At 41.0% G+C, this 15681-nt stretch overlaps 1 pseudogene; it reads left to right on the top strand.

The window, feature by feature from the left end:
• Positions 1-15681, top strand: part of LOC113052439 (dynein heavy chain 2, axonemal-like) — an 88673-nt pseudogene that overhangs the window by 35129 nt on the left and 37863 nt on the right.

Below are 15681 nucleotides of genomic sequence, written 5' to 3'. Positions count from 1 at the left end.
TAGTGAAGGGACGATGCTGGAATTCACCATTCTCAGTAACTATAAGCCAGTTCACTTGGCAGCAATCTTGGCAACCCCCTTGGGCAGATGGATGAAACGTGTCAAGGTCATATTTCAACAGAAAAAAAAATCTATTTGCATTAAAAAAAATGGAGGTCTGTTAACTATTAAGATTTTTTGCATTGCAAATGTCAGTGAAAGAAGCAATAAAGGATACATATCCTTTCATCTGTTGTCTCAGGTCTTCTAGAGGAGCTCTCAGAAATGAGCACTAAGTTAGAGGTGATTCAGAAGTCTCTGGACGTGTACCTGGAGACCAAACGGCAGATCTTTCCTCGATTTTACTTTCTGTCTAAGGATGACCTCCGGGAGATCCTGAGCCAGTCATGCAACCCTGAAGCTGTGCAGCCCCACCTCAAGAAGTGCTTTTGACCAGCATCAATAAGGTTTATATGCACCAAAATCTTATGATAAATTAATTTATGTCATGTTATTGCAGTGGTTCTTAATCCTGGTCCTGGGGACCCCTGGTTTTGGGACATTTTGTATGTCTCCCTTATCTGACATATGTGTGTGTGTGTGTGTGTGTGTGTGTGTGTAGGTTGTGAACAATAACAACAAGTCGGAGGCCAGTGGGATGTTCTCAGCTGATGGGGAGTTTGTTGACTTCACTCATCCCGTTCTTCTGGAGGGGCCCGTGGAGGTGTGTTTCCATCCTTTAGTCCAATACAGCCTTTCTTGACAAATGCACTCTCCATTGAGCTGATGTCGAGTGAACCATGCGCTGGACTCTAAAGGACTGTCTGAAGAACTGCTCCGTGGCTCTCAAGAAGTTGCCAGGTAAGAAGGGCAAATGGGTACGAGATAGGCCAGGACAGGTGAGTGTGTCTCTTTATGCCTATGTCTGTGTCTGTGTGCATGCAGTAATTCCACTTCAAAATGTGCTTTGCTTGTCTTTGCAGATGTTGATCACAGCCAGCCAGATCCAGTGGATCACAGATGTCACCAGAGCACTAATGACCAGCAAGTGTTGCCGTTCTCTGTTCAGCAATTACTTTTTTTTCCAACCAGCGACGGATAGAAAAGTATTTGAATCCTTTTTGAAAATGCCAACAAAACATTTTTTTTTATCTTGTTATTATGATAATGGTTATGGTGGTTATGGATTTATATTTTGATTAAAATGTCTGTTTTACATTGGATGTGGTTTAAAACACTTTCCTTCCATTTTCTGTCCCGGTTTAAATTTGGAATCATGTGGGCTTCTCTGGAATGGATAACAACATGGTGTTTAATGAAGCTGAGAGTACTACACTCTTGTTAGTAGCTGAAATCAAAATAAAATGAGCCCAGATATTTAATTAACAACCGTGTTAGCAGTGGGGGATTTGTAGAATTTAAGGAATGACAGGTGTTCTGATTCTGCAGAAATCTGCAGAACTCTCTGTGGAGTTCTGTGGGCACCAATTCAGTGCAAGTCTGCTAATAACTAGTGGATGAACTCCACATACACTGCTGACTTCACTCAAACCCTTTTTGGAAAATGAGTTATTCATTTCATGTGTATTCGTATTTGGAGCACAGGATGCACTAGATACACAATTTAATTAAGGAAGGCAGCTCAAATGAATTTAATCCAATTACATCTTATAAGTCAACGCCAGTGAGACACAGAGAATGGCTCAGGCCTGTTGAGATTTAGTCAGAGCATGACTTCTTGGGCTTTAGTAAGGTGTGGATTTTTTGTTGTTAAATACATTCACTTTACACGTCTCAGCTGGTGTTTACTGACTGTGTTTGTAGTAACTGTGGTTAGGTTTGATCTGGAACCCTTGATCCATAAAATTAGTTTGCAATGTGTTTGGATGTGTCTGTCTTATAATAATGAGTGTTTGGGTTGCCCAGGTGTCCATGCTAAGTCAGCAAATTGGCCAAAGCTGGCTGCTGTGATGTCAGTGCCTTTGACTGGATGTGCCAATCCCGCCTATACAGGGTCAAGGTTAGGGGGAGACAGGATAGTGGGATGGTCAAAGTATAATAGGGAGGAGGGGATCACTACAATGTCTCTGTCTAAGTATTAAATCACAAACAAAACACTTCATAAAAACAATTCAGTCATTCTAAATCTTTTTTCCTCAGAATGATTTATTTTGCCAGTTACATATCCATCCACTCCAATAGAATATAGTAGTAGATATTCTGGGGTACTCGGTGCATGAATCTGTAAGTTTTAAATGTCATAAATAATGAAAATTAAAAAAATGTCATAAACATTTAAATGTCATGAATATAAAAAAAGGAAAGTTTCCCATGGTGACTTGAATGTAACATCTCACAGCCTGAAATGTTGACACACACATCTTTTTTTCTCTCTCTATGCACATTTTAGAATAAAACGTAAAGTAAAAAGTAAAGACAGCACAAATTAGAAGTATGAGTATTATGTGGTGACCAAAAATGAACTGAGTGAACAAATCAGAAATTTATTTTAAGTTCTTTATTGTAAACTGCATTTCTGCTCACTCTCTTTAAAGGGGGGGTGAAATGCTATTTCATGCATACTGAGTTTTTTACACTGTTAAAGAGTTGGATTCCCATGCTAAACATGGACAAAGTTTCAAAAATTAAGTTGTACGTTTGAAGGAGTATTTCTGTTCCAAAAATACTCCTTCCGGTTTGTCACAAGTTTCGGAAAGTTTTTTTTTTCGAGTATGGCTCTATGTGACGTTAGATGGAGTGGAATTTCCTTATATGGGTCCTGACGCACTTCTGCCGGAAGAGCGCACGCTCCCGTATAGCAGAGCACTGAGAGCACAACAGACTTCACTGATCAGAGCGAGAGCGTCGCCAAATGTCACAAAAGGAGTGTGTTTTTGGTTGCCAGGGCAAGACAACCCTGCACAGATTACCAAAAGAGAAACCGCATTAAGGGACCAGTGGATGGAGTTTATTTTTACAGAGCATCAACGGAGTTGTGCAAGTGTTTGTGTTTGTTCCCTACATTTCGAAGATGCTTGTTTTACAAACAAGGTCCAGTTTGATGCCGGATTTGCACATCGTTTATTTCTTAAGGATAATGCAGTCCCAACGAAAAAGGGTCACGATCGTGTGTTGGAACCGCAGGCGGTGAGTAAAACTGCTTCAAATATCTCTGTGTTGTTAACTTAGCTATCGACGCGTAAGCACATCAAGTAAACAACATGCGATGTTGTCATCAGACTGCACTTTCCACATGTACAGCTTAAAAAAAATAAAAAAGATGACAAAGTGGAACTTAGTCATTTTCCAAAACCGCTAAGCAAATATATACAGTTTCAGTACATACCACATGAGACTGATTGCTGATGCTGCTCTTGTTCAATTTCAGCCTCTGGATCTGATTCTGGATCATAAATATACGCTGAATCTGACTGTTAGCCATGGTTTGTTTTGGCTGGTTTTGTCCTCACGGTGTCACAGCTTCCAGACGCGCTCAACACAAAAGCCTACTGGCGCTCGTGATTCTTTAGCTCCGCCCACACGTCACGCCTCCAGGCACTCATGTTTTTCCGGGAAAAATCGGTACAGACTATCTTTCTCTTATGAATATAATAAAACTAAAGACTTTTTTGAGTTATGAAGGATGCAGTACTTAAGATTAACAGGATATTGAGTGAAAACGAGTATTTCACCCCCCCTTTAAAATAACATCCCCGATTCTCTCAGTCATCTTTATCAAGGGCACTCTGGGATGCTTTTTAACTTCCTCGATATGCCAAGTACTTTGTTGTCTGCTTTAATTCACATAAAAATTTTTTTTTTTTTTTTACATTTTGCAATGAAAATTGCAATAAAATAAAATACTATCAAGCTTTTTAAGAAATTTCATCAGAGAACACACAGTAAAATACTGTAGTGTGAATGTATTTTGCCTGGTATTAACACTACCAACAAATATAACCTTCATCTGAGATATAATCACCTGCACTCTCGTATTATATCATAACTCTCAGATTACTAGAGATACCAATATTCTGTTCTGCGTGACAGTCAACCCTGCATTTGACTGATGTGATCAGCTAGTTTATAATAATCATTATGGGAACTCTTTATGTCGTTATCTGACTTGAGCCATTATCCAAGTCATTATACGGAGAGACGGAGATTGTGTCATTAACCTTATCAGTCAAAATCAGTAGAGCACACCTGCACACGGAGGCAGAGAGAGAGGAGCTACAGATGTCTCTTGTGTGATAACAGAAAAAATGTAAACATTTTCTTCCACTTTAAATTATGCAGCAAGTCCTGCTAGGAAGTAAAGTCAGGAGTCAATGGTGGATTTCCTGTTGTGTGCCTTCAGAGGCTGCAGAAAATCAGCATAGAAAGTGCCTCCAGTGGAATGAAAGGAAGAATATAATCCGGGTTTGTTATGTTGAGAGGGTGACATCTTAAGCCCACTCAAGGACACGGACAATGTGCTTAAGCCTGTCTGTCTGTCTCTTCTCCATGTGTGTATGTGCTTACGGATGCATGTGATTTGAGTGAGTGTCAGTGTGTGTGTGCCAATGTGTCTATCTCTATTTCTGTCCTAGCCCTAAGGATTGCTTAAATGTTTTCCCATAAATTAACTAAATTTGTGGTGTCCTTTTAAATGTAAAATGGTTTAGAAAAATTCAATAAAACATGATGAAGTAGAAAGTGATAAATGTGGTCTCTTCCATGCTTGTCTTTCTTTATTTTATTTTATTTTTTTCATAACTTGCCATGGTTGTTACAAAATTATTTTGTCACTTCCATAGCTCTCAATTAGCTGGAAAACTCCTCCCACAGTGATATCTCATTGGTCAAAATTCACACTCTCCATAATAGTTGCTTCACACCAAGATGGATAACTATAAAGATAACCATATTAGCATCCAAACTGATGAATAATAATGTTCTTTTTTTATTATAAGCATATGTTGTAGTCCTGTTATTTGCCACTTCAAACGCTTGAGCTGATTAAAGTCTGGTGAATTCTGATTGGCTATTAAAGTTTTATCTTTCATCAGCATTCTGAAAATTATTCCATCATTCCTCTGCGTTGTTTTGTGGACCTGTTCTCATAGAATTAGACCAATTATTAAAACTTTATATTTATCGTTAATTGTACTTCTATTTAATGGCCTCATTAAATATTCAATACGTATCTTTGCTTTCAGTGAGGGCCAACAAATTACTTGCCTCTGAAATCTTGCCAAATCTAATTAGAAATAATTCAAATGGATGTCCCCATTTAGCTACATGGATGGGTTTTCCTTCCAGTTAAAAAATAAAAACATTTTTTTTAAAAAGCAAAGTATTTCATACAAATACTTAATCTTAAAGAACAATTAATGTAGTGTTGTTGAATATGTGCATATTCGGCCTGTGTTTGAGGTTCTCATCCCCTCAGTTCCTTTTGTTTCTGTGTGTATATGTTTCTTCTGTAGGCTACACTGGCTGCACTAAGCAGCCTGATCATTTGAAGTCTATGTTTCAGCCGATCTCTATGGTAGTGCCAGATTCCACCCTCATAGATGAGATCACGCTTTTTGCAGAGGGTTTCAATAACTGCAAGGTACACTCACACGCGTATAACACTTCATATTCAGTCTGAAAGTTCTTTAATTCTGGAAGCTTTAAATGGTCACATGTCATGATTAACACTACCAATTTCAAACAAAAAATGAACAGGATCTTTCCATTTGAGAATCTCATCTACTGACAGCCCTGAGAGCAAAGGAGAGGCATTTTTTTTTCCCATGTTAAAGCCTAATCATTAATGGTTAAGTGTCAGTGCTAAAACATTTTCTCATATTCTAGTTATATTCCAGTTACAGTAAACACTGCCTTTGAATATTATTTTGATAAAAAAAAAAACTGTTTTATATATTAATATATAATTTATTCCAGACTTCAGTATCACATGATACTTCAGAAATCATTCTAATATGCTGATTTGGTGCTGCTTAATATGTTTTTGGTTTTCTTCGAGATTCTTTGATGAATAGAAAGCTCAGAAGATCAGCAATTATTTAAAATATCTATATTTTAGTTTTATTTTTGATCAATTATATGCATCCTTACTGAATAAAAGTATTAATTTCTTTCAAACGAAACAAAACAAAAGAGTACTGACACCAAACCTTTGGATGGTAGTGTATATTTTATCAAATTCTGTATATGCAATACTACACAATGCACAGCAGTTTCTAATATGATGTTCAGAGTGGTTGCTAGTGCATCGCCAAATCTCAGGTACTCTAAGAGGTTGCTTTGTGGTTAATTACAAATAAAAAAAAAAAAAAAAAAAAAGCCAAGTCTTTATGATTCAGCCATTTTAATGTCCAAAGTCTGATCACTTGGCGCAGTGATAACTCACCTCTCCTCAAAAAGCAGCATGATTTGAGGCATCATGCATATCCACTAATTCATCTTTTTTTAATTTAGCAAATTCTTCAAGGTTATACGAATTTAAAACTTGTTGAAAGCGGAGAGAGTTCTAGTTATTATAGGATATTAGATTTTATTGAAGATGGAAGAGATCAACACAGTTAGACAAACACAGATGAACTGGCTCACACACACACTTACACACTCCAGGGGGCCGATCCTGCCATCGGATTACCTCCAACACACAGCAGGCATGCCAATTGTGTGTTTATGCATGCATTTGCACGAGAGACATCCGAACGACGTGCATCCAACCCCTTCAAACACACACTCCACAAACACACACCCCTGTGGCTGACCAAATCCCACAAGTTTCCACTGGCTGCATCCCCTCTCTTCCCCCTGCCTGTGTGCTCCAAATGGGAAGTCTCATTTGTTGATGCCGTACACAGGCCGGCAGGCTGGCAGCAGCACAGGCATGGGGAATTGGACTCAGAATTACAAATAATGGACTTGAGATTAAGAGAGCTGGGAAGGGAACCAGCACCGGCCCCAGCCAAGCACAGAATGTCAATGGCAGATTTGATTGTCCCGGCATACTCGGCCCTCATCCAGACACCCCTCTGCATAGTCAATACGGCAAAATCACTGTGTGCTGCAGAGAGAGAACTATTACCTTTGCAAATGAAAGGAAATGGACATATCAATGCCAGGCAACATTAGAGAGATGTAGGGGATTTACATTTTTCTAATATGTGGAGACTTTTATTTTGATGTTTGTCGTGGGCGCCGCCATTTTGTAGGTTTTGACGAGTTGCGCGGAGAGAGCGAGAGAGCGGAGAAGAGCAGCGGTGAGCTGAAATTGAATGTTGATCTCGGGTAGTCAATCGCGGGAAAAAGTCCCGTTTAGACTCGCGACATATATAAGAGCTGCATGACGTTGCTTCTGAGTCTTCGTGTATATGAACAAGTTTAACGAAGTAAGCGTTAAAACGAGTTTTCTGCCGTGTTCATGCATGAAGCTGCGCAAAAGGCCTGTTAGTTTCATTAAGTCTCAGTCACGTAGGAGTTAAACAGTCTCGTGTTTTCTTTGCTTCAAACAGTTTTTGTTTCATTTGTTCAAACGAACTTGAAACATTGAGTGCTGTTACTGATCGTGTGAATTAAAAGGTTCGCTGAGTCATCGGATAGGGTCGTGCGTTGTTTGTCTTCTCATTGTGCCTCCATCAGCTGGGATTGCGGCCTCGTTGAATCAAGCTGCCGTCGTCAGGATCGCGAGGACAATCGCTGAGGGTTAGTGAGTGAAGAAACAGTACCCTGCCATCCATTGGACATCTTTCAGCACCTCATTCATGAACCAAGAGTGGTGATAAAAATTATTTTCCTCTTTTCCTTCTGAAAACTGGTAAGCAAACTGCCATTTTCTGTAAGTGAGTCATCTGAACTGTGAAATCATACAGATATTTTGATGGAACTGTGATCAGTGAATTTTCCTGCGAAGGGATTCATAGTCTTTCTTTTGTGTACATAACTGAACTTTTTGGGACTGTGAACTCCATATATGGATAGAGTATAACTTTTCACTTTTTTTTTTCCTGGATTTTTGAATTGGATCTTGGATTTTTGAGCCGGATTGAAGTGAACTTCAAAGTGTACTTTGTTTGAAAGGTTGAGTTAACTGTAAAACATTTTGTTTAAGGTTACTTACAATAAGTGACACTGATTCTTACTTTCCTCAGATAGAACTGTAACTGACACAAATCTGTTGATTTTTCATCTCTATTATTTTCCACATTTCTTTTATTTCACTTTGATTTGTTTACACTTGAAATTGTTTTGTAAACTTTGTGAAAACAAGGAAAACGTAATCATTTAAAATCTTGCAGTACAAATAAATGTAAAATTTGTTTGTTAACTGAAAACTGTTTATGCTAATTTTGAGTCACTTATACTAAGGAGTGGGGGCGTCTTACCTATCCTGTTAGATTCAGGGGAGGGCGGGTTTTGCAGTTAACTAGGTTTACCTCCTGAGTTTTCTACATACACACACTTCAGGTGGCTGCCGTGTATTGAGTAAATCCTGAAGCCCACCTCGCTGATTCTTGAGCATTACACATTGCAACACGATAGACACTACATACAACTAGTCTAACAGTTGTACAAAGACTAAAAGCATTGGGTGGGGGGACTAGGATCCTGTTGCTCACTCAGTCATCCTTAGTATAGTGCTGAATATTTCCCCCACAAGGCGGTGGCATATTCCCCTCCGCCACATATTGGCGTCACGAACAGGATCAATTCCTGGTTCCTGATTCAGTGTAAGTTCATGGTCCTAGAGCCGACACTATGGCTGAACTGGACGAGTTAAAGAAACAGTTTGAAGAGATGCAAAGGCGTTTCGGTGAGCAGACATGCATGTTAGAGCAAGCCAGAGCCGAACAGAGAGAGGCGCTTTCCCTCGCTAAAACTGTTATTGAACAACAGGCTGCCGCTCAGAGAGCACCATCTACTGTTTACATCCCTAGGGATCGTAAGCTTCCAGAGTTCACCGGATGTCGTTCCAAGCCTGGTGAGTTGAGTATAGAAGAATGGATAAGTTCAATGAAGTCCGCCTTCAAGGTGATGAAAATTCCTGAAGAAGACAGAATTGAGTTTGTTAAGCAGTATTTAAAAGATGAGGCTAAGATGACAGTCAAGATCACACTCAAAGGAAAGGAGAAGTCAGTGGATGAGATTTTCGATGCTTTGGATCAGACTTATGGGGACAAACTTCCCATTGGCAGCAGACTGAAAGAGTTTTATGACCGCAAACAAATGCCTGGAGAAACAATCCGTTCTTATGCTTATGACTTGCAGGAGAAGCTAAGTATCATCCAGAGTCGAGAGCCGTCTAGAGTTCCTGATGCTGATGGAGTTTTGAAGGAACAGCTTGTGTTGGGCCTGAAAGACGATTCGCTACGGCGTGAAATGAAGAGGAGAGTTAAAACTGAGAAGGACCTGACATTCATCCAGCTTATGCAGGAAGCTATTACTTGGTCTGAAGAAGAGGAGGTGCAGGTTCCAAGCAATCCGAGAACGAGTACTTGTCCACGTGGTGTCGTTCATGCTACCACTGCAACAGAGAGCTCTTCAGCCCCTCTCACCCTGGAGTCACTCCATGAAGCCATTCAACAGATAGCTGCCCGACAAGAAGAACTGTTTCAGATGGTAAACAGCAAAGAAAAATTGAAACCTGCAGTGAAGGAAAACAAGGCAAAAAGTGCACCTTTGAAAGATAGTGAAGGAAGGTACATCTGTTATACGTGTGGTAAGCCAGGGCACACAAGCCGACGTTGTCTTCAGAGCAGAGAAAACTCTAGTAGAGTGCAACCTAACACAGCAGAGATAGAAAAGACAGCTGACAGAGACACTTCAGTGCTAGAGAGTCCAGGTCCATCCGTTATAAGAAGTCATACTGCAGACTGTGATACAGAGAACGTTTCCAAGTCACTTTGTGAAAGTGCTTTTGGTGATTGTATAACCATTGAGGTGAAAATTGCGGGAATCAGAACAATCTGTCTCTTGGACACAGGGTCAGAAGTGACTACTATCACCGAGTCACATTTTAAGAATCACTTTGGAGAAGTTGTTCTGTCGTCTGCCAACTGGGTCCGACTTACAGCAGCAAATGGCCTAGACATTCCCATCATTGGATGTCTGGAAGCAGACATAGAGTGTTTTGGGAAGACGTTGCATGAAAAGTGCGTGTTTGTGATCAAAGAGAGCGATTCTAATGGGACAGAATTGAAAGGATTGCCTGGCATTATTGGGATGAATGTGTTGAGTGAAGTTAATGATCTATTCATGACTACTAAAGACATGAAGAAGATGGACAGGTATAGCCATGGTTTTAGGGAGGCAAAAGTCCAGCGAGTTTTAGCTAACATAAAGATGCAGACTGAGGCACTGAGTTGTGGTGACAAGATTGGCTTTGTGAAGGTTGCTGGGAAGCAATCAGTAACTATTCCACCATTCAGTGAACGTGTTTTAGAAGGCCGCTGCAGGATACCACCAAAAGTGAGCTGTCAAGTGTTGGTTGAGGCCTCGTCAAATGTCAGTTTGCCTAAGAGTGTTCTGATTGCTAATGTGCTTGCTAAGACTGCCGATGGTAAAGTTCCAGTCAGAGTGTTAAATTCTAGTGAAAAGCCTGTAAAGCTCCCACCACGATGTAGGATCGCAGCACTGTCCAAGCCCCAGGAAGTTGTGCCAAGGGTGCTCGTCGAGTTTGAGGAAAAAGAGAATGCTTTGCATGTTAAAGCTGTGCAGCAACATAAGGTGAAGGCAGAGATAAGCACTTCAGAACAGCTGCCAGTTCCAGTGCAAATTAATCTAGAGAACCTCACAGAAACACAACGTTGCAAACTCCAAAACTTACTGGCTAAGCACAGTGATGTGTTTTCAAAGAACGATTGTGACTTCGGTTATACAACTGCTGTCACACATAGTGTCCCAACAGGAGATGCTCCTCCCATTAAGCAAAGACATCGCAGAATCCCACCTCAGGTTTTTCAGGAAGTGAAAAAACATGTTCAAGATTTAGTATCTCAAGGTATTCTCAGAGAAAGCTGTAGCCCATGGGCATCTCCAGCTGTGATTGTGATCAAGAAGGATGGCAGCGTACGCTTTTGCTGTGATTACAGAAGGTTGAATAAAGTGACCTGCAAAGATGCTTATCCTCTCCCTCGTGTGGAGGAATCGTTGGATGCCTTGGGAAATGCACAGCTGTTCTCCACACTTGATCTTACCTCCGGGTATTTCCAAGTAGCGATGAGTGAGGAGGATAGAACAAAGACGGCGGTCACCACTCCCTTTGGACTGTTTGAATGGACCAGGATGCCATTTGGACTTTGCAATGCACCTGCAACATTCCAGCGTCTGATGGGGGTGGTGCTCGGTGATCTAACGTTTGACATACTGCTCATCTACCTTGATGACATCATTGTTTTTTCGAAAGACTTCGAAACCCATTGTCAAAGACTGGAAATAGTATTCAATCGATTGAGACAGCATGGTTTGAAACTGAAACCCAGCAAGTGTTTCCTTTTGAAACCCGAAGTGAAATTCTTGGGTCACCTTATTTCTTCCCAGGGAATAAAGGTGGATGGAGAGAAAACTCAGGTTTTGGAATCCTGGCCTGCACCCACGAATGTCAGAGAGTTAAGACAGATCCTTGGATTCATGAGTTACTACAGGAGGTTTGTTCCTGGTTTTGCTCAGTTAGCCCGGCCCCTTCATGCCCTGGTTGGTAAAGGAGGGAAAGAGAAAATCATTGAACCCCTTAACTGGACAACAGAATGTCAAACTGCATTTGACAAACTCAAGCAGTGTTTAATGTCTCCGCCAGTTCTCGCGTACCCAGATTTCAGTCAGTCTTTTGTACTCACAACTGATGGAAGCCTGCATGGTCTTGGAGCTGTGTTAAGTCAACGACAAGGAGGGGTTGAGCGTGTGATTGCGTATGCAAGTCGGGGTCTTCGTGGATCAGAAAAGAACGATAGAAATTACAGTGCTTTCAAGCTAGAGCTACTTGCCTTGAAATGGGCTGTAACTGAAAAGTTCAAAGAATACCTGATCTACTCCAAGTTCTCTGTGATAACTGATCACAACCCTTTGCGCTACTTGGCGACCGCTAATTTAGGAGCTGTTGAACAACGGTGGATAGCTCAGTTGTCAGAATTTGATTTTGAAGTCTACTACAAACCAGGACGGCAAAACACAAATGCCGATGTGTTATCACGGATTCCATCCAGTGAGGAGCCTGAGCAAGAGGACTCTGCTAAAGACTTCATTAGGATGAATTCAGATGAAGTGCGTGCATGTTTATGGCCAGTTGCCAACAAGCATCAGATAGTACAAGCATCGGTTCAGGTATCAGTGACAAGGAAAGTCCCCGGATATAGCTGGAGTGATATAGAAGAGCAACAAAAGATCGACCCTCATATAGCTCCTATATACCGTGCTGTACTAACCAACAAGAACCTGAGTCCAGTTGAGCAACGCAATATGGATGTTGAGTTAAAAAAGCTTTCTAGACAATTCACACGACTCAAGCTTAAAAAAGGAGTGATGTTCCGTTCCATCTTTGATCCCCGGGACGGAGAAGAAATTTGTCAATTAGTGGTTCCAGAACCCTTGCGTTACAAAGTGTACGAGAGTCAGCATGATCATTGTGGCCATTTTGGAGAAAGAAGCACGCTGGAGCGCATGAGGCGGAGCTATTACTGGCCGACAATGAGTAAGGATATTCAAAACTGGATTCAGGAATGCAAGAGATGTGCCCTTGCTAAAGACGTTTTTCCTAAAATACGAGCCCCAATGACATGTACTAATGTATCTGCCCCGCTGGAAGTCCTTGCTATGGATTATACAGTCTTGGAGGAATCTTTGGGAGGATATGAAAATGTCCTCGTCCTAACTGACATGTTTACTCGTTTCACGGTAGCAGTGCCAACCAGAAATCAGACCGCTCATACCACTGCAAAAGCCCTTGTGCAGCATTGGTTTGTCCACTACGGCTGTCCTGCACGACTACATTCCGACCAAGGTCGATGTTTTGAAGCAAATGTCATCAAAGAACTGTGTAAAGTCTATGGAATCGGAAAGAGTCGCACCACTCCGTATCATCCACAGGGTAACTCCCAGTGCGAAAGATTTAATAGAACCATGCATGATATGCTAAGGACGTTACCCCCGGAAAAGAAAAGGAATTGGAAACAGTATCTGCCCGAGTTGGCGATGGCATACAATAGCCGAATCCACACTTCAACTGGCTATTCGCCATTCTATTTAATGTTTGGGAGGGATGCCAGAATGCCGATGGATATCCTTAATGGGAGAGACTTGGAGGACAGTAGAGCTGACAATCTTGATGATTGGGTGAAAAACCATCATGATAGATTAAAGACCGCTGTTGAAGTAGCCAACTCAGCAGCACAGGAAGCTTCAAGGCGAAGGAAAAGAGCTTATGATCGGAAATCGCATGCCGCACTTATGAGACCTGGTGACCGTGTTCTGTTACGGAATCATTCACATAGGGGAAGGAATAAGATACAAGACCATTGGGAACCCTTGCCTTACACTGTAGTGAAACAGAATCACGCAGACACTCCAGTTTACACCATTCGCCCAGAGAAAGGGGGCCCATGTAAAGTTGTACATAGGGATCAAGTCAAGCCTTGCACTTTTCAGTCATCACTACCACCTTGCACATCTAGACGTGAATCTAGAGCACACATAGGTCAGGCACACACTGATTCAGAAGATTCTGATGTTCTTCCAGTCCCTGTTGTTACATTTGCACCCGCTACACTCACAGACACACAAGGTAGAAGGGCAGGTGGGGATGAATCAGAGATAGGTATCAGGGACCATGTCGATGAAATGTCAGCTGATGATTCAGTAGAACAGTCTGTACTTGAGTCTATGAGTTCAGGTGGCTCCGAAGCTGAAAGTGAAAATGAAAGTATTACTGAACCTAGACGTTCACAGCGTTTGAACAGAGGTACTTTACCCGTTAGGTATAGGACTGACTATGTCTTGAAATAAGCTTATGTCAACCTGAAGGTTTGTATGTTTCTTTTAATATGAAGGTTTTTCAATCTTGCTAATTGAAAGTGTTTAATTGCTGTACTTGATGTTTTCTTGTGTGGAAAGAATATTTACCTGCTATTCTCTGTCATTTATTTTTCAGGACTGAGTTGCTGAATGGAAGTCCGGTGGCATGGCAGGGTTTAGCAGGGGGGAATGTAGGGGATTTACATTTTTCTAATATGTGGAGACTTTTATTTTGATGTTTGTCGTGGGCGCCGCCATTTTGTAGGTTTTGACGAGTTGCGCGGAGAGAGCGAGAGAGCGGAGAAGAGCAGCGGTGAGCTGAAATTGAATGTTGATCTCGGGTAGTCAATCGCGGGAAAAAGTCCCGTTTAGACTCGCGACATATATAAGAGCTGCATGACGTTGCTTCTGAGTCTTCGTGTATATGAACAAGTTTAACGAAGTAAGCGTTAAAACGAGTTTTCTGCCGTGTTCATGCATGAAGCTGCGCAAAAGGCCTGTTAGTTTCATTAAGTCTCAGTCACGTAGGAGTTAAACAGTCTCGTGTTTTCTTTGCTTCAAACAGTTTTTGTTTCATTTGTTCAAACGAACTTGAAACATTGAGTGCTGTTACTGATCGTGTGAATTAAAAGGTTCGCTGAGTCATCGGATAGGGTCGTGCGTTGTTTGTCTTCTCATTGTGCCTCCATCAGCTGGGATTGCGGCCTCGTTGAATCAAGCTGCCGTCGTCAGGATCGCGAGGACAATCGCTGAGGGTTAGTGAGTGAAGAAACAGTACCCTGCCATCCATTGGACATCTTTCAGCACCTCAGTCATGAACCAAGAGTGGTGATAAAAATTATTTTCCTCTTTTCCTTCTGAAAACTGGTAAGCAAACTGCCATTTTCTGTAAGTGAGTCATCTGAACTGTGAAATCATACAGATATTTTGATGGAACTGTGATCAGTGAATTTTCCTGCGAAGGGATTCATAGTCTTTCTTTTGTGTACATAACTGAACTTTTTGTGACTGTGAACTCCATATATGGATAGAGTATAACTTTTCACTTTTTTTTTTCCTGGATTTTTGAATTGGATCTTGGATTTTTGAGCCGGATTGAAGTGAACTTCAAAGTGTACTTTGTTTGAAAGGTTGAGTTAACTGTAAAACATTTTGTTTAAGGTTACTTACAATAAGTGACACTGATTCTTACTTTCCTCAGATAGAACTGTAACTGACACAAATCTGTTGATTTTTCATCTCTATTATTTTCCACATTTCTTTTATTTCACTTTGATTTGTTTACACTTGAAATTGTTTTGTAAACTTTGTGAAAACAAGGAAAACGTAATCATTTAAAATCTTGCAGTACAAATAAATGTAAAATTTGTTTGTTAACTGAAAACTGTTTATGCTAATTTTGAGTCACTTATACTAAGGAGTGGGGGCGTCTTACCTATCCTGTTAGATTCAGGGGAGGGCGGGTTTTGCAGTTAACTAGGTTTACCTCCTGAGTTTTCTACATACACACACTTCAGGTGGCTGCCGTGTATTGAGTAAATCCTGAAGCCCACCTCGCTGATTCTTGAGCATTACACATTGCAACACGATAGACACTACATACAACTAGTCTAACAGTTGTACAAAGACTAAAAGCATTGGGTGGGGGGACTAGGATCCTGTTGCTCACTCAGTCATCCTTAGTATAGTGCTGAA

The sequence above is a fragment of the Carassius auratus genome, chromosome 32, assembly GCF_003368295.1.
Source record: "Carassius auratus strain Wakin chromosome 32, ASM336829v1, whole genome shotgun sequence".
NCBI classification, from domain to species: Eukaryota; Metazoa; Chordata; class Actinopteri; order Cypriniformes; family Cyprinidae; genus Carassius; species Carassius auratus.
The sequence above is the reverse complement of the archived record's forward strand: the minus strand, read 5'-3'. Positions and strand labels throughout refer to the sequence as shown.